The 25,828-nt window shown below is 39.3% G+C and overlaps 1 long non-coding RNA gene across 4 annotated transcripts in view; it reads right to left on the bottom strand.

The window, feature by feature from the left end:
- The window catches only part of LOC142742691 (uncharacterized), a 47,553-nt gene that overhangs the window by 18,887 nt on the left and 2,838 nt on the right, over positions 1-25,828 (bottom strand). The window contains exons 2-6 of one of the 4 annotated variants that reach the window (XR_012881425.1): positions 10,880-11,029; positions 7,515-7,621; positions 6,046-6,127; positions 5,432-5,520; positions 5,018-5,311 (exon numbers count right to left, since the gene is read on the bottom strand). This is a non-coding gene — a long non-coding RNA (uncharacterized LOC142742691). Of the gene's footprint in view, positions 1-5,017; positions 5,312-5,431; positions 5,521-6,045; positions 6,128-7,514; positions 7,622-10,879; positions 11,030-25,828 lie in introns of those variants that run through there. The other 3 variants (XR_012881427.1, XR_012881424.1, XR_012881426.1) reach the window with 3 other exon arrangements.

Below are 25,828 nucleotides of genomic sequence, written 5' to 3' on the forward strand. Positions count from 1 at the left end.
TTGAATATATGTTTAGATATATGTCCGTCATACATGGATAGTGGCTGGTGACCGGCTCATGCAGCTTTATGTGTACCACCCCATGTGTATAAAAATATCAGGACCATTGTACAGAACAAACACTGTTACACTTTGTGTCTCCCTTATTTCCTCATAGATTGTAAGCTCTTGCGAGCAGGGTCCTCACTCTCCAGGTTTGAATTGTAAATGAACTTTGTCACTATGTAATGTCTGATATTGTTTGTTTCATGTTCCCTCTAAATTGTAAAGTGCTGCGTAATATGTTGGTGCTATATAAATAAAGATTATTATTATTATTATATATAATATACGTAATATACTCATAGACTAAGCAGGTGTGTGTGTGTGTGTGTGTGTGTGTGTGTGTGTGTGTGTGTCTTCCTCCCTGTTGTTTACAATCCATGTTAGAACTAAAGCAGTATTATATGACAGCTAGATAACAGGGAGTATATGCTGAAGACGAAGCGGTCTACCTGTCTTTCTTTAGCAATGACTAAATTACAGGTTGCCTTATCTTCATTGAGTGGTAGTCATTCTCTGCTCATAAAAATGTCAACATATTTAATTCCTTGACATTATCAGTCTATGCATTTTTCAGAGACATGCAAGTTAATGAGTCTGATATCTTCTCTGTGTTCATCAGCGTTCAAGTTCTGCATTTAACTGTTAAAATTGAAAACCGCTACTACTGTTTTAACACAAACTAACATTATTCTGTATGGCATAGAGTTGACATTCTGTTGACTTTTGTGCATGTATTATGTTTATGTATTCTGTTAATAAAGACAGCAGAGGAGCTGTCACAGAATGCTGACTACCACCAAAAAAAAGTCCTCCTTCTTGCTGACAGTGTTGGAAATTCAGCCACTTGAAATTCGGCTTTCTGCAGTTGCTCTCCCCTTTCACCCGATATGCTCCCACTAATAAGGATGGAGATTCATGTAATACAAGTATAAATGCTGAATAAAACCTAATAGAAGGAAATAACACTGGTGTTGATCATGGAGGACAATCACATGCAAATTGCAATACATTTTTAACTTTAATTTGCAAAATGATCTGTTGGGACCAGGATGGTTGTCATCTACAGTTCTTAGATGTACATTTTTATACATAACTACAAATATTTTTTGTTATTCTCCAGAGAAGCTTTTCACTGACATAAGAAATGTTTTCTAAACTCTGTTGGTCATAAGTAACATTTACGGATTAGACGTTGGTTACACGTTATTAGTTTAGCTTTTTAGCCTTAAACTAAATCGATTGTAACAACAACTGAGGTTGTCACTCACCCTGATGCATAAACTCTAGATCAGACAAAAGTGGTAAGTCATACATTAGAGATTTTAGACAGAAAGTCTAGACCATTTTCTGCTGACTGTCTGTACCTTTTTGAGACACCTACAAGCATGACAGATAACAACCAAAGTAATTGTCAGGTGCAGTCGTAGGTAATACATAGTGGGTCAGTGGTTAGCACTGTTCTTTTGCAGCAATGGGGTCCTGGTAGAGTCTGACCTAGGACAACATCTGCATGGAGTTTGTATGTTCTCCCTGTATTTGCGTGGGTTTCTTCGGGGTACTCTGGTTTCCTCGCACACTCAAAAAAAAATAATATCCTTCTGATAGGTGAATTGGTTCCTATAAAATTGTCCCTAGTGTGTTTGCATTTGAGACAGGGAAATTAGATTATAAGTCCCATTGGGGACAGGGACTGATGTAAATAATGACAATCTACATTACATAAAATAAAACAATAATTTGCACTGGATGACTAGACAATTCTGGGCATGAACATGAAATAAGGCATGATATGGTCACTTACTTGTAGAATGTCATGGTTGTTTGTATTACTAGAATAAGCACCAGAATTAAAAAATATTGGCATCAGTATTGAAGAGGTGTCACTGTTACTTAAATCTCTCATAAACTGCTGTGACTAAGGTGATACATGGAAAGCAGAAAAGGAGAAAGTTACTTTTGCATCATTAATACTTTTTTTGCGTATAAAGATTTTCAGACTGATGTCAGCAGAGAAATATTCAACAGCTTCCATTTCTAATTTTCTATTTCTTAGGTCCTGTTCAGATGGCGGAAATTTTGTGGCAGATTCCGATGCAAAATTCCACTTCCCATTCATTTCAATGGGAGTCGGACGCTTCTTTTTTCAGCTGGCAGGAAAAAGAAGCTCCCCGCTCGATGCAGGAATAATTCTGCCGTGGATTTTGCGGCGGGACATGACACAGAAAATTCGCCATGTGAACAGGGCCTTAAAGCAATCATGTTTTTTTTACAACAGTAAATATTACAGGTCTAGAGTCATATCAAATTAACTTGATGTGGTAGATATCCATGGTTGTGCATTTGCTTATATACCGATTGGGATTTTATGAGTTAATCTTGTCCTCTAGTTGGTTGCACAAGCATTAAAAACTGAAGAAATGTCTCATAATATTTAGGAATTCCTTTTAAAGATTCCTTTGATTATAAACTTATGAGAAATGTGTGGGATTGAACTTGCGTTCTTGCCGTCTCTCTTCTAACACAGCTTCTGTTGTTGTTGTTGTTGTTGTTGTTGTCGCATTTATTATTTGTAAACTGTACCTGGTATATAGTACTACAAAGATATCATGTAAATCCTTTCACACAAAAGGTTTAATGGGTTTATTTCCATATACTACACAAGTGTGGCATTTATATCCACAATAGCTAAAAATTAGTTTGTGAATGTTTGGGGTGTGGAAAATAAAAACTATGAGGCTGGGTTCACACTGAAAAACCTACCACACATTTTGTCACCCATTCACCTCAATGATATATAAAAACTGATCATGACAGATATTGAAAACACTGATGTTGATGAAAGACTGATGAAGATGACACACTTTGGTATCAGTATGAACCCTTTAGCCCCTTCTACAGGAGATCCTTTTTCCCGTACATATTTTTAGATCAAGGGAGATGAGAAACATTTCCTAATATTTCCTTAAGGAATTTTTTTCTGCTCCTTTTAGGTCCCTTGAATTTGTCAATAAAGCTTTATTTAACATATTTATTTTCCTCTAAACAAAAAACATAACATTGTCTCTACATTATTCTGCCCCATCATTTTTACAGAAAAGGTCCCATTGAATTCAGTGGAATTCTTCTGATAGTAAATGTCATCATTTGTATTCAATGAATCTATGTTCTGTCAGGTTTTTATTGTTTTGGTGGGCAGAATAGCAAAGTATGTTACATTATTCGCTCCAGTTAAAAGACTGAAACCTGACAAATCCCATTAAAGTCAATGGGATCTGTTATGATCCATTAAGTTTCAATTCCAATTTGTCATCTGTCATGGATCTGTTAAAAACATAAGCCTTGACGCAGATGTGAACAGAGTCTTGATTGACAAATTGACATCAGTTTGCATCAATTTTTTTCAATCCATTACCACTGACTTCATTGATACAAAGAAAACTCAGTGTGGCTCAGTGGTTAGGACAGTTGAACTCAGAGTCCTGGGTTAAACTCTGACAAAAGGGCAACATCTGCATGGAGTTTGTATGTTGTCCCCGTGTTTGCATGGTTTTCCCTCACGTACTCTAACTTCCTCCCACACTCCAAAATACAAACTGATGAGTGTATTGGCTTCCTATGAAAATTGTGTGTGTTTTGTTTAAAGGGAGTCTGTCACCAGAATGTCCATATTAAACTAGTAACGGAATTGTAGAGGAAACGAACCTGTTTCTAGCGTTTATTTTCAATTACTGCTTACTGCCTCCTTTGTAGAGAAATACGTTTTATTAAGTTTATGCTAATGAGCATTTAGGTGCAACGAGGGAGTCACCATTGCACCTGTATGCTCTTACGTCACTCCCCAGTTTAACCCTCCTCCCTTCCTTTTTACATTGAATGACAAGACCAGGCAGCGTAATCGACGCATTCATGCCTGGCCCCGTACTGTCTATAACGCGCGCGCGCCCCTGCTCTTTACTCGGCGCATGCGCAGTACGATGTTTTGGTCTCGTCTTTCTAATCTAATAGTCAGAACATGTATATTTGTTTATGGCTGTTTTTTGGAGGGTCAAATAGCAGGGTAAATCATTGGTGGCAGTGTTAGTTCAGGACCAAGAACCGTACAGGATAGGAGTTGGAGCTAATACTTACGTCACTGTTGAAGGCAATTCAACGATGGCGTCTACTCACTCTTCTGCTCAGCGATGTCAGCTGTCCGTCTCTTCCGGGTGTAGTCTGAGGTAATCGGCGCATGTGCATTAGTGCTGATTAGAAAAAAGAGCCGAAACATCGTACTGCGCATGTGCCGAGTAAAAAGCAGGGATGCGCGCGCGTTACAGTACGGGGCCTTCATGAACGCGGTGATTATGCTGCCTGGGCCCTGTCAATTAATGTAAGAAGGGAGGGAGGGGGGTTAAACTGGGGAGCGACGTAAGAGCATTTAGGTGCAACGGTGACGCCCTCATTGCACCTAAATGCTCATTAGCATAAACGTAATAAAACGTATTTCTATACAAAGGAGGCAGTAAGCAGAGATTGAAACAAAACGCTAGAAACAGGTTAGTCTCCATACCCTGTTACTAGTTTAATATGAACATTCTGGTGACAAGCTCCCTTTAAACATTGAAACAAAAGCTTTCCATGGCCTCCTGATATATGTGCCTGTTCCTATTTATAACTTGATATTTTACAATTTGCTTATAAATTCTAAAAATATAACATACTACTGTGGTGTTTTTGTTGTCGTTGTTGTTGTTGTTGTTGTTGTTGTTGTTGTGGCATCAACACCTGGATTCTATAGTGAATTTAGTTCGGTTCAGTAGAACTGCGTCTAGTACAGGTATTGAGGCCATAGTATGGATGATAATATGGGGCCTTATTACAGCCATCTGCATGGGTCTAAACAGTTATATATCATGAGTCTAATGTCGGGCTGGGGTTCCGTGGGCCCAACAGAGGACATAATTCTGAAGACAATCTCATTCTATACAGAACATGTGTACTTCCACTTTTAATTGATTGGTAATCTTTGTTGTCATCATTGTACAGACAGGACATATCAATAAGATCTAATAGGTTATTTCTGGATTAACCCAAAATAAATAGACCCAGGTGGCAAATGATTGGCCCCATAAATCAGCTCCAAATGGGGTATTCTTCTACTTGACCTTTGGGCCCATTTTTGTGTGAGAGCCTAGGCTCAATAGAGGAAGCATTGGTACTCTGGCAGGCCAGTCCACCTCTGCATGAGTCCCAAGGAATTCACTTCTGGAAACAATCTGCAAAAGCTCTGAGAGAAGGAACGATGCTATTAATAAAAACATGAATGAGTCATGACACAGAAAAACTAAAAAGTTTTATTATATTCTTCTGCTAAGACAAGCACAAAGAGACACTGCAACAAACTCACCACAGTCGGTTGTAACGCAGTCTATTCCCAGTAAAAGCACTGCTGCAGTAGTTATTTATTTCCACACTGTTTACTATGTCTGTTTCGTCCTTCAAGGAGGGGAAATCAGTCTTAGTATGTGGGTTTCAGGGTTATTCCCAGAATCAACAGTTATTACCTATCCACAGTATAGGTGATAATGGTCTGATCAAAGCCTATAATGTCCCAGGTCAAAAATATCCCATCCCATCATTTTTTTGTCCTTTTGCTATGATATTTAAGTAATGATCAGGAAATATATAGGTGTATAATATATGATATTTGTCTGTTTGCTGGGGGCCCCACCGCTGGGACTCTCATTGATTGCAACAATGGCTGTCCTGAGTCCCCTGTAACTCCTAATTGCTCGACCACAGTGAGGAAGACATTGAATAGGGCAGTGGGCACATGCTCCACTGACACTCCTTTCAAGTTCATTCTCGCAATCAGTGGGCGTCCCAGCGGTGGGGCCCTCAGCGATCAGATATTTATCACCTATTCTGTGGATATGGTATAATTGTCTATACTGGGGATTCCCTTTAATGTTTTCTCACTGCAAATGACACTGTAGCTATTCTGCAATGACTCTCACCCACCTTCGGCTGCAACATGCCACCAAGGAAGAGAGGGGAGGAAGCTGCTCCAACGCAGTGAGGAGAGGGAACAATTCCAAGACCCCTACAAAAGTGACAGGACCCGCTGTCAGCTGATCCGTCATTCCAGCTCACTGACAGATTTGACTTACAGTAGCATTATGCAGCTTCTATGTAAAGTGGATACATAGAAGTTGCAGCTCTAAAATTATATAACATTTTTAATAAATGTATCTAAAAAAGGTAATTAGAATCCCCATATACATACATTAAAATAGAAAATGTCAACAAAGGTTTACATAGACTTTAAAGGGGTTATCTGGCTACCAAAAATTGCATTGTAATAATATATTTACGTGAAACTAAGTAACTTACTAATATACTTTAATTGAAAATTCTGTACTAAATGGTGCAGTTCAAACCTCATGAATTATTCAGGAAGTGCTGGAGCTTTTCTAATAATGATGACGCTCCGACAAGGCCCCACATGACTGAGTACTTCTTTCATGTTCTGTTTGTGAACATGACAACAAGGGGCTGTCACATTGCCTATTGCTTTAGTCCCGAGCAGAGCATCAGCTAGCGCTTTGCTTGGGACTCTAGGATTGCTCCCGACGTCCATATTTGGACAATTCAGGGGTTTCCTATCACTGGAGTCCCCGAGCAGAGCTTCAGCTGATGCTCTGCCTGGGGACTCCACAACTTCTGCCCACGTCATTGTAACTGTCCATATATGGACAATGACGTTGGCAGAGTAGTACTGGGGTCCCCCGAGCTGATGCTCTGCCTGGGGACTCCAGAACTTCTGCCCACATCATTGTCACTGTCCATATATGGACAATGATGTTGGCAGCAGTACTGGAGTCCCGGAGCAGAGCATCAGCTGATGTTTTCTGCTCCGGGACTCCAGTACTGCTCTGCCGACGTCACTGTCCATATATGGACAGTGACAATGATGTGGGCAGAAGTTGTGGAGTCCCCAGGCAGAGCATCAGTTGATGCTTTGCTCGGGACCCCAGTACTACTCTACCGACGTCATTGTCCATATATGGACAGTGACAGTGACATGTGCAGAAATTTTGTTCCCCGGATAACCCCTTTAATGTTACGGCGGATTGGTATATATATTTCATTGCAGTTCTTCTTTAAAAACATCTTTTAAAAAAATCATGGTAACATTCACAAATATCTCAGCAAAACCATTTAACCTTTTTATTTAAAATATATTTTAAAAGCAAGACTATTAAACTTGAGGCTTCTGAAAAAAGTGGCCAATTAAAATCCATGTTACATTTTACCAGTGAAAATTAGAAATAAAATATTAAATCTGATTGCTGTGGGCAGTTTTCACTGAGACCTTTATTTTTAATCACACAAGACTTCTTAAATATAACAGGCATGTACATCTTTATCAAAAAGTTCTCATTTTTATAGTTTGTAAAGTGAGCAATGGAAAACTAAACCGTACTGACCTGCTAATTGAGATAGATTATGTTCCTGATATTCCTGTAATTGGGAACAATCGTCTTTTCCTCAGTTATAGTTAGAACTGGTCCTTCTTGGCTATCAGTTGGTTTTACTGCAAATTCATATCACATAGTTATAGACCACCCCTTATGCCCAGAATTTCAGTGATATCATAGTAATCTCATGGGTAGTCAAAAATATTCATGTTGAGCTGTCAAGCAGAATAATTCACATCTCTTTCCCTGTGCACATTCCCAAAAGACTACAGGGCAAGCTTCAGGTTGCATAAGAGCTTTACAGTGTAAGAGTGGCCAGTAGCCACAGGTCCTAATACCTGTCCAAGATGGTGATCGTGGTAGTCTTCATATCTACTAAACTGTAAAACTACAAATCTTTAATAGAACTATATTGCACAAATATTTCCCCGCATGTTTATTGCTGGAATATCGCTTTCATTATTGTACAATAAAAAGGACTAAAGGGTCTATGGGAGAAACGTTATTAACAAAATGTAAGTCTGTGGTTATAAAAAAAAAGTTATGACATTTTACTGGTATAAAGGTTCCTGAGGCTCCTTAGAACTGCGAGATGAAATAATAATGGGGGTTGGGGGAATTTCTGTAAGTCAGCCTTTTTTCTCCCGAAGAGGATGATAAAAGGGAAGAATATATTACACTTAAAGGGGTTATGCAGGGACCAAAGAAATATCAGCAGTGTACTCACTGCAGTATGTAAGTACACTCGCTAATATATATTCCGGTCCTCCGTCGCGCTGATTCTGAGATTTTCATAGATTTTTATAGTGCTGCCGGGTGACCAGAAGTCTAGATGCACAGCCTTCTTTAATGACGATACAACTCTTCATCACATGACTGGCCTAGCTGTACTCTATGTACTCGCTGTACTACTGCGACTGCTTGTACATAGAGTACAGCGGGGCCGGTCACATGACAAAGAGTCGTATCGTCATCAAAGAAGGATGTGCAACTAGACTTCCGGTTCCCTGGCAGCACTATAGAAATGTATGAAAATCTCACAAATCTCTGCTTGAGAAAGGCTCCAGCGAACGGAGCTGAAACGTTGCACGGGCAATAAAGTACCCACTTTTTTTCACCCTCTATATTGGAGTTGCTGCTAATTTTTGGGATTTCTAGATAGATAGATAGATAGGTGTGTGTGTGTGTGTGTGTGTGTGTGTGTGTGTGTGTGTGTGTGTGTGTGTGTGTGTGTGTGTGTGTGTGTGCATGTTAGAGATAGTAGACAAGGGTTCTCCACTTCTTTGTGTGCAGTGTATGGAATACATGATAGCCGTTAGGCTTCGCCCACTAGCTCAGAGACACCTGAGAATTAGAGTGAGGCCGCAGAGGGAAAAACTGCAAAAAAAATGCAGAATACAAATCATACAATGGTCAGAAATAGTGTTATTCCTCATGTACACATATGAAAGCTTATTCTAAAAAGGTATCTGTAAAATTAGGTATGCTTTGGGCTTTCGGAAAATTTATGATTTTACAGTATACAAGTTATACAGTATATCAGGGAATGTTGTGTTTGTGCACTTGATTCTCCAATAGTCTGTATGGAATTCAAATAGAATATTACTTATGTACAATAAAATGAAATTACACATTTAAGCTAAAAAGTTGTTCTCTACAAAATTGGTAATTCAGTTCTCTACACTCTACTCAGGGGCTAAGATGTCACCTGTGTAGCCGATGCAGTCATACCGGGACCAAGAGGGGGGGAGGCTTCTCCAACGACGTTATTGTGGGAATTTATTAATGGCAATAGACCCCTGACGAGTAGACTAAATTTTACAGCTGTGTTTTGTTGCTGGTGTGGCTAAGTGGTGTCAATGCGTGAGCCTCAACCGGCAGGGGCAGGGATTTGTCTCCGTAGGACTCCACTTGCTGGAGTTTAGCACTGGGATATGGTGAGTATTCATTGCAGTGTGATTAAATTGTTTTAGTGACATGTTTACAGTGTGGTGATATTTGTGCACTGTAGGAGTGACATATGATGTGTGTTACTTAAGAGAGGGAGGCCCACTCAGAGTTCTTGCACAGGTACCCTTTACTGTCAGTGTCCACCCATGACTTCACTCCAGTTTGGATATGGCCGTTCTTAGGTGATATAACCCTTATGATAAACAAATTATGGGAATACCACTGTGAAGAATGGACCAAGGCAGAGATACTATTTGCAGCAGCCTCCACCCTGCCTTAAAGAGGCTTTGTCACCAGATTTTGCAACCCCTATCTGCTATTGCAGCAGATAGGCGCTGCAATGTAGATTACAGTAACGTTTTTATTTTTAAAAAACGAGCATTTTTGGCCAAGTTATGACCATTTTTGTAGTTATGCAAATGAGGCTTGCAAAAGTCCAAGTGGGTGTGTTTAAAAGTAAAAGTCCAAGTGGGTGTGTATTAGGTGCGTACATCGGGGCGTTTTTAATACTTTCACTAGCTGGGCGCTCTGAAGAGAAGTAACATCCTCTTCTCTTCAGAACGCCCAGCTTCTGACAGTGCAGATCTGTGATGTCACTCACAGGTCCTGCATCGTGACGGCCACATCGGCACCAGAGGCTACAGTTGATTCTGCAGCAGCATCAGCGTTTGCAGGTAAGATCGACTTACCTGCAAACGCTGATGCTGCTGCAGTATCAACTGTAGCCTCTGGTGCCGATGTGGCCGTCACGATGCAGGACCTGTGAGTGACGTCACAGATCTGCACTGTCAGAAGCTGGGCGTTCTGAAGAGAAGAGGATGTTACTTCTCATCAGAAAGCCCAGCTAGTAAAAGTATTAAAAACGCCCCGATGTACGCACCTAATACACGCCCACTTGGACTTTTACTTTTAAACACACCCACTTGGACTTTTGCAAGCCTCATTTGCATAACTACAAAAATGGTCATAACTTGGCCAAAAATGCTCGTTTTTTAAAAATAAAAACGTTACTGTAATCTACATTGCAGCGCCTATCTGCTGCAATAGCAGATAGGGGTTGCAAAATCTGGTGACAGAGCCTCTTTAAAGTAGTGGGGGTCCCAAGTAAAGAATTCCCCGTATTTACTTCCATATACCGTAGTAGGGCAAATGGATAGGGGTTGTTTAAAGCAGACATACTCTTTAGCTTTGCTATAAAAGTGTAGGTCCAACAGTTGGGATCACTTCAACACACTGTTATGGCAAGTCTAATTGACATGCTATAAAGGTTATTCATGGGAACACGCTTTTAAATAGCTTCCTGCTGTCCAATTGTCTTCTCTCTGGAGTCCACGGCCATACTTTATTTCCACCTAAAATGACTGTAAAAGAGCAGTAACTGAGGAGGCAGCTCCTAAATATGACATAAAAAAGGACTGGTCTACCTCATGATGTGTAATTGTTCAATGGCTTATTTAGTTGTCCTATAGATCCCCAAGATGGAATCCAACTCCTTTTTCTCAGCCGTCTTCTCTTCAGCATCATACACAAAAACCTCAAATATTCCCCATGGATACGGAGAACAATTAGGGAAGCTAGACGAAAAGAAATAGAACGCAAAGCCACAGTTCAAACAGATGAGAAAGCAGGCCAAGGTCAAGCCAGAAAAGACAAACGAGATACCAAATTACTAGTGTCAAGGTCACAGGCAGAGGTCATGTAACAGAGTTATAGTAAAAGCTATTCAAAATTAAAGCTTAGAGAGGGAGTTGCAAAACACCAATAATCTTGACAAATACTGCAATTTTTTTTAAAGTCATGCATAAGCATACCCATGAAAAACATAGAAAATGTATTTCCCTAAAACTGTATTGTCTCAAATAATCATTACAGGAATAAAGACAGAGATTAACAGGCTAAAGAGGAAAACGCACCAGACTATATCATAACTCCTAAGTGACTTATTTTTGTCCAAATCTCTCATTTTTTAGATGTGTGCTTCACCCTTTATTGTATTTACCACGCTTCCAAATCCAACTCTAGTTATAATCTCAAGACACCACACTAGAGCCACATCTAGTTCCTACACAGTGGTGCCACCTTGCATTAAGATGTGAAGGGTACAGGCATAGTAATAACATAGACACAGATTTGCCCATACCATTGTGCCCACCACACAAAATTACCCATAATATTATGCCAGCCACAATGCAGTGTCCATAAAATAGTTCAAATGACATAAAAGTGGCTAAATATTCTCCTCCATGGTCCTGCACTGCGCAGGAATTTTCATGTGAGCAGCCAATCAACAGCCAAATAAATGTAGCAATCTCATTTTTTGGCAATATTTGCAGTCAGACATCAGAAATAAAGAAGTCAGACAGAAAATTTAAGCACGTGCTTTATTTCGGGACAGTACTTGGAATATAGAACTATTTGCCTGAATCCTGGATGCTTGTAACACATGGGGTTAGGTAGACAGGACATGCCTAAAAGAAGCAACCAAGCTTCATGTGGTCCCTGAGCCATGTTGATCAAACACTGGCTTTATATTATCGTGTGTTGTCCCACGAATAACTATTAATTAACTCACGCAAAACACAAGTTTTCAATTAGAATCGTTAAAAAACATGCCCATGTCTAGATATTGCTGTTGAATGTTTGATATTGCGCCCCCTGCTGTTTAAACATGTACCAGTAAAATCGATACAAGCATTTTTTGTCAATCAATCCAATTGAAAACTTGTTTTGTGAGATCTGAGAGAGTAAATTAATATTTATTTGGGGGACAACCTCTTTAAGTACGACTTATGCTCTGGAAAGCACCCAGCCTAAATAGGCCCCCGTAACATATCTGCTTCAAGTAGAAAATTGCAATGTCACTTCACAGACTTCTATGATATTTTAGATTACTCTGCGGGTTTTTTGGGGATATATTTGTTGTTATTATTATAACATACAGTATGTTTTAATGCCTCACAAGAACCTAATGTTTATTCAATGGTGGCCCCACAGTCTAAGGCAGGGGTCTCAAACTCGGCTGGGAAAATGGGCCACACAAAGAAAAAATGTGAAGTTGACGGGCCGCATTACTTTCAAATTTGATACAATACAAAATTATTATTAATCAATTAGTTATTTGAGCTACTATAACAATACTACATTACTATAAGGCTGGATTCACACGACCATGTTACGTCCGTAATGTACGGAACGTATTTCGGCCGGAAGACCCGGACCGAATACACCGCAGGAAGCCAGGCTCCTAGCATCATAGTTATGTACGACGCTAGGAGTCCCTGCCTCACTGCAGGACAACTGTCCCGTACTGAAAACATGATTACAGTACGGGACAGTTGTCCTGCAGCGAGGCAGGGACTCCTAGCATTGTACATAAGTATGATGCTAGGAGCCCGGCTCCCTGCAGTGTGTTCGGTCCGGGTTTTCCGGCCAAAATACGTTCCGTCCATTACGGACGTAACATGGTCGTGTGAACCCAGCCTAATAATACAACATTACTATAACATTACTACATTACTATAATAATACTACATTACTATCATACTACATTACTATAACAATACTACATTACTATAATAATACTACTACATTACTATTATAATACTATATTACTATAATACTACATTACTATAATAATACTACATTTCTATAATAATACTACATTATTATAACAATACTACATTACTATAATAATACTATATTACTATAATACTACATTACTATAACAATACTTCATTACTATATTAATACTACATTACTATAACAATATTACATTACTATAATAATATAACTACATTACTATAACAATAGTGCATTACTATAACAATACTACATTACTATAACAATACTACATTACTATAATAATACTACATTACTATAATAATATAACTACATTACTATAACAATAGTGCATTACTATAACAATACTACATTACTATAACAATAATACTACATTACTATAACAATACTACATTACTATAATAATACTACATTACTATAACAACACTACAATACTATAATACTACATTACTATAACAACACTACATTACTATAATAATACTACATTATTCTAACAATACTACATTACTATAATAATACTACACTACTATAACACTACTACATTACTATAATAATAATAATAATACTACGCTACTATAATAATACTACATTACTATAATACATCATTACTTTAACAACACTACAATACTATAATAATACTACATTATTCTAACAATACTACATTACTATAATAATACTACACTACTATAATACTACTACATTACTATAATAATACTATATTACTACACTACTATAACAATATTACATTACTATAATAATATAACTACATCACTATAACAATAGTGCATTACTATAACAATACTACAGTACTATAATAATAATACTACATTACTATAACAATACTACATTACTATAATAATACTACACTACTATAATAATACTACATTACTATAATAATATTACATTACTATCATACTACATTACTATAATAATACTACACTACTATAATAATACTACATTACTATAATAATACTACATTACTATAACAACACTACAATACTATAATAATACTACATTACTATAACAACACTACATTACTATAATAATACTACATTATTATAACAATACTACATTACTATAACAATACTACACTACTATAATAATACTACACTACTATAACTATATTACATTACTATAATAATACTACATGACTATAACAATACTACATTACTATAATAATACTACACTACTATAATAATACTACATTACTATAATAATACTACATGACTATAACAATACTACATTACTATAATAATACAACACTACTATAATAATACTACATTACTATTATACATCATTACTATAACAACACTACAATACTATAATAATACTACATTACTATAACAATACTACATTACTATAATAATACTACATTACTATAACAATACTGCATTACTATAATAAAACGACATTACTTTAACAATACTACATTATTATAACAATACTATATTACTATAATAATACCGCTAGGTTTAAACGTACCGGAAATTTGCAAGTTTACTCCACGTTTTTATTTTAACAATGCAGTTTTCTAGTTTAAGTGTCGCTAAATGTAATCTGGCTGCTTAGTTGGCAGCGTTTGGCAGACACAAGAATGTCAAGATTGGGCAGCCCCTTTTTAAATAATGCCACAGTGCCCTCTGTAGATAATGCCACAATGCCTTCTGTAGATATTGCCACTGTGCCCTTTGTAGATACTGCCACAGTGCCCTCTGTAGATGATGTCGCAGTGCCCTCTGTAGAAAATTCCACAGTGCCCCCTGTAGATAGTGCCAAAATTCCCTCTGTAGATAGTGCCACACACACCCACATGTAGATAGTGCCACATGCACACCCCTATAGATATGCCACGCACACTCCCGCTCTAGATAGTGCAACACACACCCCCTATAGATAGTGAAACCCCCCTATAGATAGCTCTTTTGGGGCTCCCGCTAGGAGTGGAATCCCCAGCATGAGTGTTGCCGACGCTCTGGTCGGGGATTCCTCTGCTGGAGAAGCCCCTAAAGTCACCGTCCACATGGCCGGCCTTAGCTATGTTCCACCAGTGCGGTCGCACAGGGCGCCAGCCGCCACACGGCAAGAGGGGCGCAAGCGGGTGTGTGTATCCCCGCGCCGTTGCAACTACCAGCGGGGATACACACACTAACTGCAGTCGCACCCGGGCGCTTCTTCACTTAGTGGCCATCGCTACCGCTGTAGCAGCCATAGCGGCTGCTAGCGGTGACACCGGGCATGAGGGCGGTGGCGCCGCTAGCAGCTGCTGTGGCTGCTATAGCGGTAGCGACGGCACTATAGCAGAGCAGGGAGATATCTCCCTGCTCTGCTGTCTACTAGCGCCACTGTAGCTCCCTTCAGCTACAGCGGCGCTAGTAGACAGCAGAGCAGGGAGATACGTCCCTTGCTCTGCTATAGTGCCCCCCTGTAGATATCCAACCCCCCTTCCAGGATAGCGCCACCGTAGCTCCCTGAAGGAGCAGAATCCCCATGTGGCCGGGGATTCCGGTCCTGGAGCGCTGCATGATGCCTCTGTCCATATATGGACAGTGACATCAGGGAAAACTCCTGAAGCGGAATCCCAGGTCACAGCATTGGAGACTCTATGACCGGGGATTCCACTCCAGGAGAAGCCAACGACGTCATGGACATAGACGACAGGAGCTTCTCCTGGAGTGGAATCGACGGTCATAGCGTCTGCAACGCTGTGGACGGGGGCTGTGTGGCGCTACCTACAAGGGGGCTGTCTGGCGCTACCCACAAGGGGGCTGTGTGGTGCTACCTACAAGGGGCTATGTGGTGCTACCCACAAGGGGGCTGTGTGGTGCTACCCACAAGGGGGCTGTCTGGTGATACCTACAAGGGGCTGTGTGGTGCTACCTACAAGGGGCTGTGTGGCACTACCTACAGGGGGAATCTGTGAGTGGGGGTCTGATGGTCATTTTACTGAGTGGTGGGCTGATGGTCATTTTGTTGTGAGTGGGGGACTGATGGTCATTTTACTGTGAGTGGGGGGCTGATGGTAATTTTTCTGTGAGTGGGGGGCTGATGGTCTTCAAGTGGTTTCCACCTCTGACCTCCAATTGAAATTAATAGGAGGCAGAAGATACATGTGGCGCTAGTTTGGAGCACACACGCTGTCAGTTCCTGAAGGAATTTTGAGGCAGATATTTTTTTTGCCTTACAAAAAATGTGTGTGAACATGCCCTACGAGTGTAGTGCTTATTCTTAGCCATTTTCTGTCTTTCTTAAAACAAAAGGTTTTGGTAGGGGGGCCCTGAGGAAATTTTGTTTTTCCAGTGCTGCCTCGAGTCCGAAAAGGTTGGGAAACTCTGTACTAGGGTCCCGTCATGGAGCAGCTCAGTTCGTCATAGGAACGGGGCCTAGGTGAGTACAATTTTTGTTTTTGTTTGGGGGCACTGTCTACAAGGGGGAGGTGTGGGGACTGTATCGTACAATCTTCAAGGGGGAGGTGGGGGACTGTATGGCACTGTCTACAAGGGGGAGGTGGGAGACTGTATGGCACTGTCTACAAGGGGGAGGTGGGGGACTGTATGGCACTGTCTACAAGGGGGAGGTGTGGGGGGGCTGTATGGCACGATCTACAAAAAGGAGGTGGTGGATTATGGCACTGTCTACAGGGAGGCTATATGGCAAAATCTACAGGGGGCACTATACTGTGTGGGGGCCACTAAGCGAGCATTATACTGTGTAGGGGTACTACAGGGGGCATAATACTGTGAGCACAATTAGAGGACAAAATACTGTGTCCTTGAAGGGGTTGTAATATATTATATTATTAAATATTATTATTATACTGTATGGGGGCACTAAAGGGGCATTATAATTTTTTTATGGGGCATTTTTTTTTAATGATGGGGTGGGGCGCCGAAAGATCATTTTGCACAGGGCGCCATCTATCCTAGGGCCGGCCCTGACTGTCCATATATGGACGGAGACGTCAGAGGATCTTGCTGGACCAGATTCCACGGCCAGAGAGTTGCCGACACTTGGACCAAAACTTCCTCTGCTGCAGGTGCCCCTGAAGTCACTGTCCATATATGGACAGTGACTTCAGGGGCTCCTCCAGCAGGGGAATCTCCGGCGAGAGCTTTGACAACGGTCTGACTGGGGATTCAACTCCTAGAGGGAGCCCCAGTGGAGATAGCTACAGCGAGGGGGGCTGTAGCGCTGTTAACAGGGTTGGGTGTGTGGGGCGCCCTCTACAGGAGGGTTGCACTATCTACAGGGGGCTGTGTGGCTATTGTTTAACCTACCACCAACGGTCCAGCAGCACGGGAAAGGGACTGCGCTCCTTCATGACGTCATGAAGGAGTGCCGGCGCGCTCCTTATCGACCTACTCTCTCCTCTCCCGAGGGAGCTTCAGTTCCCCCCGCGGGCCGCAGATGACAGCCCATGGGCCACATGTTTGAGAGCCCTGGTCTATGGTTACTTATACTCAGTGAAATTAGTAACTGCAACAGTGGATGAGGAGTGTATGGATTTAGAAATGTAAGTATGGGTGTTTTACACATGAAGTCTTAAAGTGAATATCCTTTTAATGCAGATATCAGACATTGGAAGAAGTTTTCATTATACAGATTTTATTTCTGCTATTAATGATTTCCTGCAAACATAGTTAAAATCTAACATGAAACACCAACATTTTAGAACTACCTTTTAAAGGAGATGTATCTAAATAAACTTTAGAAATGGTGCTACTACTTTTTTGCTGAGATATGATTGCTTGCAGTTACAAGCGGAGAAATTCGGATATCTCCGAATGCTTCTCGCCCTGTGTTTTGTTTGACACAATGGGGGGCCAGTTAATAGACAAACTGCACCCACTTGTTCAACTTCAACAGAACATATTATAATTACCCTAATCTCTTGGTGACAGGCTGCCTTTAAAGGAGACATGCTTGCTATATTACATAAAGTACATATTAGAAAGATCAGATTCGATTTAACAAATAACTCTATAAAGTTTTAAATGTAAATGATATCTCTCAGACTAATATTGGAGATTACTTGTTTCCACTGAAGTCAGGCTGTGCTAATAGGAGCTATCTTTGGTCACCTTCGGTTTGCATCTGTTAACATATTAATTCAATGGATTTTAAGACCATGTTCAAACGTGGTGAAATTTTTCCGCTTGCAAGTATTGCTGCAAATTTGTGCCAATTACGCAACGAATCTGTAGCAACATCAGACTCCAGCAGACTTGCCTCAGATTTCAGCTTTTGCATTGCAAAGGCTGAAATTTACAGTGAAAATCCGCTGCTTCTCCGCAACAGAATGTGCATGCTGCGGTGTGAAAATTCTGCACTGTTATTTTCCATAACGTCAGAACAAAGTTACCTAAAAAGGTATAGAAACCTTCGGAAAAAATGTCTGCTGTGGATTTCCACTGCGGACTGTCCGCAGCGGAATTCAACAGAAATCCTGGCACGTCTGAACATGCCCTAAGAAGAGTATCATTACTACTACAGATAAATGCTTTGTGGCCACACATCTTGTTGTGATTCAGATCAAATGCCTAACACACATCACATTACAGCATCACATGGGCAACAGGATGCATTTACCTGAAATGTCTAACATAGAGAATATCGAAAAATAATTTACACTCAAAACTTCATAAACACATTTGTATATGGTAAATCCAATGTAATTTGAAGCATATATTTTACCTATATCCTATATATGAAATGTTTAATAATAATTTTCAAACTTTATGGCTATATTTGGAATGCAAATTACATTAAGGGAACTCTCCAAGTAACACCGAAATACAATGCTATGTGTAGTGCAGGGCATAAGGGGGAGGTGCATGACACCAGGAGGTGATCTTTAAATCCTTGTGTCATGTACCTCCCCCTCTGGACCTGCCCTAGGTAGAATAAAGTTAATTTGTTTTGCTGGAGTGTTCCTTTAAAGATATATTTGCAAGAATATGTTTAAAAACGAACACATACAATACATACAAGAGCATACAAATCTTGGTAGTTTTGCTACTTGGTGGTAAAAAATGTATGAAGTATCCTTTAGTATGGCATAAACAGAATTTGACATGTGCTGGATTATCAAATGTTCTGGATTATTGTTAACGTCCAGAGAAATATATAAAACTTCTATGAGTAGAGAACCTCTAAGGAGACAGCCCAAAATAAAATGATAATAATCCTAATAATTTCTCTCTGGACCGTCCTCAGCACCTAGTCTTGTAAGACCCCAGAATATATTGCAGTTCTCTGTCAGAAAGATGCTATATTTTCTATCCTATTGGATACCAGATTACATACATTTTACCATAATTTTTAGCAACCAATCTACTTGTGAGCGGAAGATTTTTGCTTTTATGCATTAACCTAGTTTAAAGATGTAGTAATCTCTATTTCCATATATCTTCTATTCTCTAAACACTGCACCAGGACTTGGAAGACCGCCATCAGGGCTGTTAATTTGGAAATAATGTCACTGAGGTGTTTTAAAGAATCTGGTAAATTTTTTCTATTTTTTATCTTTAATGTTATATGGGTCATGAATACATTGGATATATAAACGTCATTGCTTTATAACTGTTTAAATATAACAAACAAACTATACATTGAATATAATCCTTAAAATATAAAAGTTCTATATTTCTACTAGACTGCTGCAGGGACACTCCTTACCTCACATTTTTATATTTTATTCCTCTGGCTTAAAGGAGCACTCCACTTAATTTTTTTTAGTGCACCCTCCATTTGCACATTGGTGTTTCAGTGGGGTGCTGTGTGCAAAAATACTTACCGATCCACGCATCTTGTAATTTTTTGGGTCCAGCACTGCTCACGTGATCTTCATTCTGACCTGGTCTGGAATCGCTACTTTTCAGAAAACCGGAAGTAAGATTCTCCATACATTCCTATGGAGCCTCCTTCTGGCTCCCATAGGAATGCATTGAGAGCCTGAGTTCCGGTCTATTCAAAAGCACAGTGTTTACAGACAGGTCAGAGGGAAGATCACGTGAACGGTGCTGCACCCGAAAAATACAAGATGCGGGGATCGGTAAGTATTTTTGCACACAGCACCCCAATGAAACACCAATGTACAAATGGAGGGTGCAATAAAAAAATAAAGTGTAGTGCTCCTTTAAGTAAGCCTTGTACTGCCATACAAATAATAGCATGTAAAGAGGCAGGCCTGGTTCTCCGACAGATAGCACCACACTATTCCACCATAACTAGTGTGTAAAATAAAACAATTACTCCATGCACATTTGCCTTGGGGAATATGTCACATTCTACCATGATGCCTTGTTTCTATATTAGATATATACTGTGCTGTAGTGAAGGGCTCTAATGCCCACACTGCCCTTGTCATACCACTCACCTACTGCTTCTGGATTTTGTTAGTGTGGTCCTGTATGTTTTAGAGCAGCAATACATTATGTATTCCACATGCACCCCAACAGCTGTATCCTAAACTGTGTCAATGGATTCCCAAGCAGTGATGTGTCAGACTGAGAAAGTAACTTCAGTCCCAGATCCTTTTATCCCTTACTTATTGTGTGCCTTCCAGCATTAAACTGCTAAGCTCCGGTACATTTCCAAGACTCTACAGCTTCCTCTAATTAGAGAAAGTAAAACCTAAAGAATCCTGCCCTCACATGTCTGATGTATCATCCCACATCCACTGCCCTCTAACCCACCCTGATATGGCAGAGAGGGGGCGTTCTTTGGATTGGGATAAATTAAATTGCAGTAGTGATGTAAAGCTGAGAAATGGTAGAAATGCACATTTCCGCAGAGTATTTGGGGCCTTCTACATTTTTAAGCATAATGTAAACCTTATGGCACTGGGAGAATGGACAAGGGGAACATCCACCTAATGTAATGCTGCCCATTGTTGCTTAAATGAGCTCTAAAGACAAAATACTACAAGGTATAAAACATAAATCTGTATATACATAATTTTGGAGGTTATCAAAACTGGAGATATGTGAGATAGAGTAGTGATCATGGGGCAGACCGTTTTCTGGACTTCCTATCAGTAATCCTATTGAAGAAAATTACAGTCAACCTCTACCTAGCCATAATTGGCCGCTTACAGGGAACAGTAGATTGTATTCAACTGTACAAACTAAGTAAGTAATATATGAATAGAATAGTTCACTGCTATTACGTGAGGTATATAGCCGACACACAATAAATCACGTCAGGTGTATAGCCAACACACAAGTTCAAAGCAACTGGTCATTCCAACGAACCGCTATACTAACTTGAAGTAATGAGGCAGCACAAGAGCTGTGCTTGCACCATCACCAGTGAGAGCTGTCTGTGATGGACAGCCGACATCATTTTGCAATGGCTAGGATCGGTGATAACTTTGATCCCTGCCATTTGGATTGCTAGGCCAGCCGGGGGAACTAACAAAGGCAGGGCCTAATAAATGCCTCCATTTTACATTGACTGGAAGAAATGCATAGAAATACAAAGGTTTTCCAATGTATTACGGAATAAAATTTAAAATGATTGTTAAAGTACAAAAAAAAATGTTTTGTTACGTTGAGAAAAAAACGCATGCAAAAAACTAAAAAATCCATTGTGCCCATTAAAACACATAAGTCCAAAAAACATATAAAATGTACATATTTATTATTGTAAATTAAAAAACATCAATGTTTGGAGAAAACCCCTTTAATGCCAAAATGAACTGCATGATCAACGGGTTAACGGTAGTTCTACCTTACTGTCACCACATACATGACCCCCAAAGTTTTTGGGCAAATTTATCAATGTGTTGTATGGTAAAAAAAAAAAAGCCATAAGAGGGTTCATACTGAAAACTGTTTCTCTTTTCTCCAACTTTATCAAACAGTCCCAACAACCTTTTCTGAGGCTGATAATAATGTCTAAGGCTGCGTTCACACATAATAGCTGTATCCAGAGTTGTTTGTCACCTGTGCTGCATATAAAAGTTGGGCACCTGTCTGGCGTCCGTAGCAAGACATAGGAACGTTGCATGCAGCATTTCTCTATCCAGCTCTGGAAGACATCTGACGTGACCACTGGATACAAAACTGACCACATAAAAAACCATGGGGTCAGTTTTGTCCTTAGTTTTCCTCCAAGAACTAACTCACAGGGGAAATAGACTGGGGGGCAGGACAAATTGAAAAGGGGACATAAGACAATTCTGAATTTTGTCTTTCATAAGGGACCATGTAGTGGTGTGATGGAGTGTACCTTGTTAGTCTAGATTTTTTGACTAGATTAGCTGTTTGACAGGTCAGACCTGGCATAATGCTTATGCCTGTGTTATAGCATTATGTAGTATTAGAGACATTCATTATAAGCTACCCAACATTGTAGACATTTGACACTGACCAAGAACAGTTTGTATATATCCCCTGAACTTTTCAGTATGGATAAATCTCCATATTTCTATTTAGTGTCCCCACCAGTTATGTGACTAGGTGTAACTTGAACAATCTATGCAACTGGGGTCCTGCTTCTCAAGCCTCCATTCTATTTATGTGACTGTGGTGCCAACTTTTGAATTTCTTCCTAAAGCCTTTGTTTTAATGTAACAAGAAAACATAGTTACTGCCACCAACATTTGAAAGAAAGAATTAAGTGTGGCTTTAAATTTGTGAGGGGTTTAGAGGGAGCTGCAGATTACTTTTGGCTATCCAATTTTATCAGGATTTATGGTCATTTGTGCTGCTCCTCCCCAGGGAAATAAAGCTTTGATGAATGTAATCCCAGGCTGGGGTCTGCCACATGCCCCTCTCCCCCGAGAAGAGCAGAGCGTGGCAGACAAAGAGCAGTCACTGCTCACCCTGCACCCACATTTTACACGGATGAGGGGGTCTCACTGCCAGTGTATTATACACACAATGATACAGCATGCTACAAAGCTGTACAGTGTGGATTGTTATCCCTTTATAACTACTGTACTGCATGCAAAATTAAGCCAGTCAAGTGAATTACCATCCCCCACACCTTGCCACACACAAGAGCACCACTGCAACTGCACTAGAATATTTATTTCAGCCTTTTAATTTACCATTTTATTTTGTCCTTTCTTATGTCACTTGGCATTTACATGTCTTTGTTCTTGCATTATTAATAATAATATCAATAATAACATTTATCTATACTTACATATATATATATATATATATATATATATATATATATATATATATATATATATATATATATATATATATATATATATATGAATAATAATTAGTATTAGTGGTATAAAGAAAATAAAAAAGAAACTTGAGAATATTTATAAAAATTACAGAAAATATCAAAAGTGTGTGTGTGTGTGGGGGCTTGGGTATATGACTTGTGCGTGGGTGTGCATATATATGCGTTCGTGTCACAATCCCTGCCTGCCTCTGTTCTGCCAGCCATTGAGATATAAAACCAGCCATGGGAAGCTGTACACTCTTTATTTGAGCTCTCTTTGTTCCCCTTGGCAGGCCAGGTCGCTGGATGCTCTTCTCATTGAATCCACCAGCAGAAGAATACACAGTGCACAGACCTGACTAGTAAGCTCACTCGCCTACTCTGAGTTTTTACAAAAGCCTAAACCTCTCTATACTGCAAACACATCTACAGTATGAAGTTACTGAGCTGTCCTAAGACTAGAGCCCAGGGAGGGGGCTTAACCCGTGCGGGAGAAATCATTGTGTAAACTACTGTCTGGTGCTGTGTTGTTTTATCCTAGGTAATAAAATGTTATAGAATTAGTACTGGTGTGCACCAGGTATTTATCTATCCATCCATCCATCCATCCATCCATCTATCTATCTATCTATCTATATATATCTATATATATTTCTTTATCTATCTATTATCTATTTATTATCCATATATCATCTATCCTATCCTTTATCTTTTTATTTATCTGTCTGTAAATATACATCTATTTTGTCTACCAATCTGAGTAGAAAGCCCTCCAGATACGTCATGTATACTGTATAATCACTAATTATAATGAAAAAGTATTTAAGGGAATTCCGAGACTTCATCGAGCCTCTAGTTGGAGTTACTCTTTAGCCCGCAAATTCATTACAATATGTAGTGTAGTGAGAAAGGCGTTAGAAGCAATGTATTCACTTCTCCAGGGAGAATGTCTATTAATCTTGTGTGAAGAGGCCGGCCTCCAATCAATCATTGTGTGTGTACTATATGACCGCCTTCCCTGCCTATTACCATGGTCAAGTCTACAGCAGGATATATATATATATATATATATATATATATATATATATATATATATATATATATATATATATATATATATACATACATACACACACACACACATATATTTATAGACTTTGTATCCATGTGACAATTGGACTACACTGGGGACAGGCTCCAATATATCATCTCGAATGTATAAATAAAAAGTATCCATATACAAGGATTATATTGATTGGAAGTGATAACATTGTACTTTGTGGATCTCATACTAGCAGAACTGCATGCAAGGTAATGTGGTTATCCCCAAATTCTCACGAAAAAGCACGCAGGGATCAATGAACCTATTAAATCTCTAAAATGCCACCCCCCCCCCCCCCCATTTCTCAACTCAGCCCCCGTACACACGCGGACTTGTCTTATCTATCACAATATCACCAATCCTATGTACCCGTGCACAACGAAATCCAGAGCAACTATGGGATACTTTTCCATGCCATCTTATAGTCATGTTCTTTCAAAGAAATCAGTGCATACTGCACGAAAATACTTTTTTCTGCACGAGGTCTACTGTGTAACAGATGCATTTATTTTTGGGCTCAATATAAAGAACTCGTGGAGCAGTAATAGTATTACACAACTCACTACAGGCACTGTTATCTCAATATATATATCACTATGATAGATAGATTAGATAGATAGATAGATAGATAGATAGATAGATAGATAGATAGATAGATAGATAGATAGATAGATAGATAGATAGATAGATAGATAGATAGATAGATAGATAGATAGATAGATAGATAGATAGATAGATAGATAGATAGATTATTTTCTTATCTGGTTAAAGGTCACTACTATTAATCATATCATAATAATTGCACTATATCCATAAATTATTACGATTACATAACTTCTGCATAGAACTTTGTATACGGATGTTCTATATAGCATGTATAGTTCTATACCATGTATACCTTTGCAAGCCAGAAAGTAAAGTATTAGGGATATATAGCACTCTTGAAAAACACATGATTGTTTGGGAGGGTGAAGCGGAATATTTGTATCAAGTAGAAGACTGGAGGAAGCTTAGTACATAGAAAACGATGATGAGTAGGACACATTGGACATTGTAAATAGTGACATTTCAGTGGCGCAGAAGTTGTGGGGACCTGAAAATAGTTGTATGAAATGTTATATAATTCTAATATATATTATAGGAAATATAATTTGGAAGATCGATGTGCATTGCTATAGAACATGAAACAGATTAGACATATTAGATCCAGAATGAGTGGGATCCAGCCATAACTGTAAATGATCACTTGATTGGTTGTAATTAGAATGAATCAATAATCGATTGTAAACGTATGCTCTCAGTGTCAGTCATTTCATTAGGGCACACCTAATGACATCAAAGGCAAGATTTTTATCACCGATTTTTTTCTACTTCTAGCAATTTATTTTTTCTAATTCCCCTCTCCAGTCTATAGCTGTCTTCACGTTTTATTGTAAGAGACAGTGAAAGGGAGGTTTGGTGGTTTTAAACATTTACCAATGTAATGGGAAATTAATGTGCTACA

Source organism: Rhinoderma darwinii, chromosome 2 (genome assembly GCF_050947455.1).
Source record: "Rhinoderma darwinii isolate aRhiDar2 chromosome 2, aRhiDar2.hap1, whole genome shotgun sequence".
In the NCBI taxonomy this organism is placed as follows: domain Eukaryota; kingdom Metazoa; phylum Chordata; class Amphibia; order Anura; family Rhinodermatidae; genus Rhinoderma; species Rhinoderma darwinii.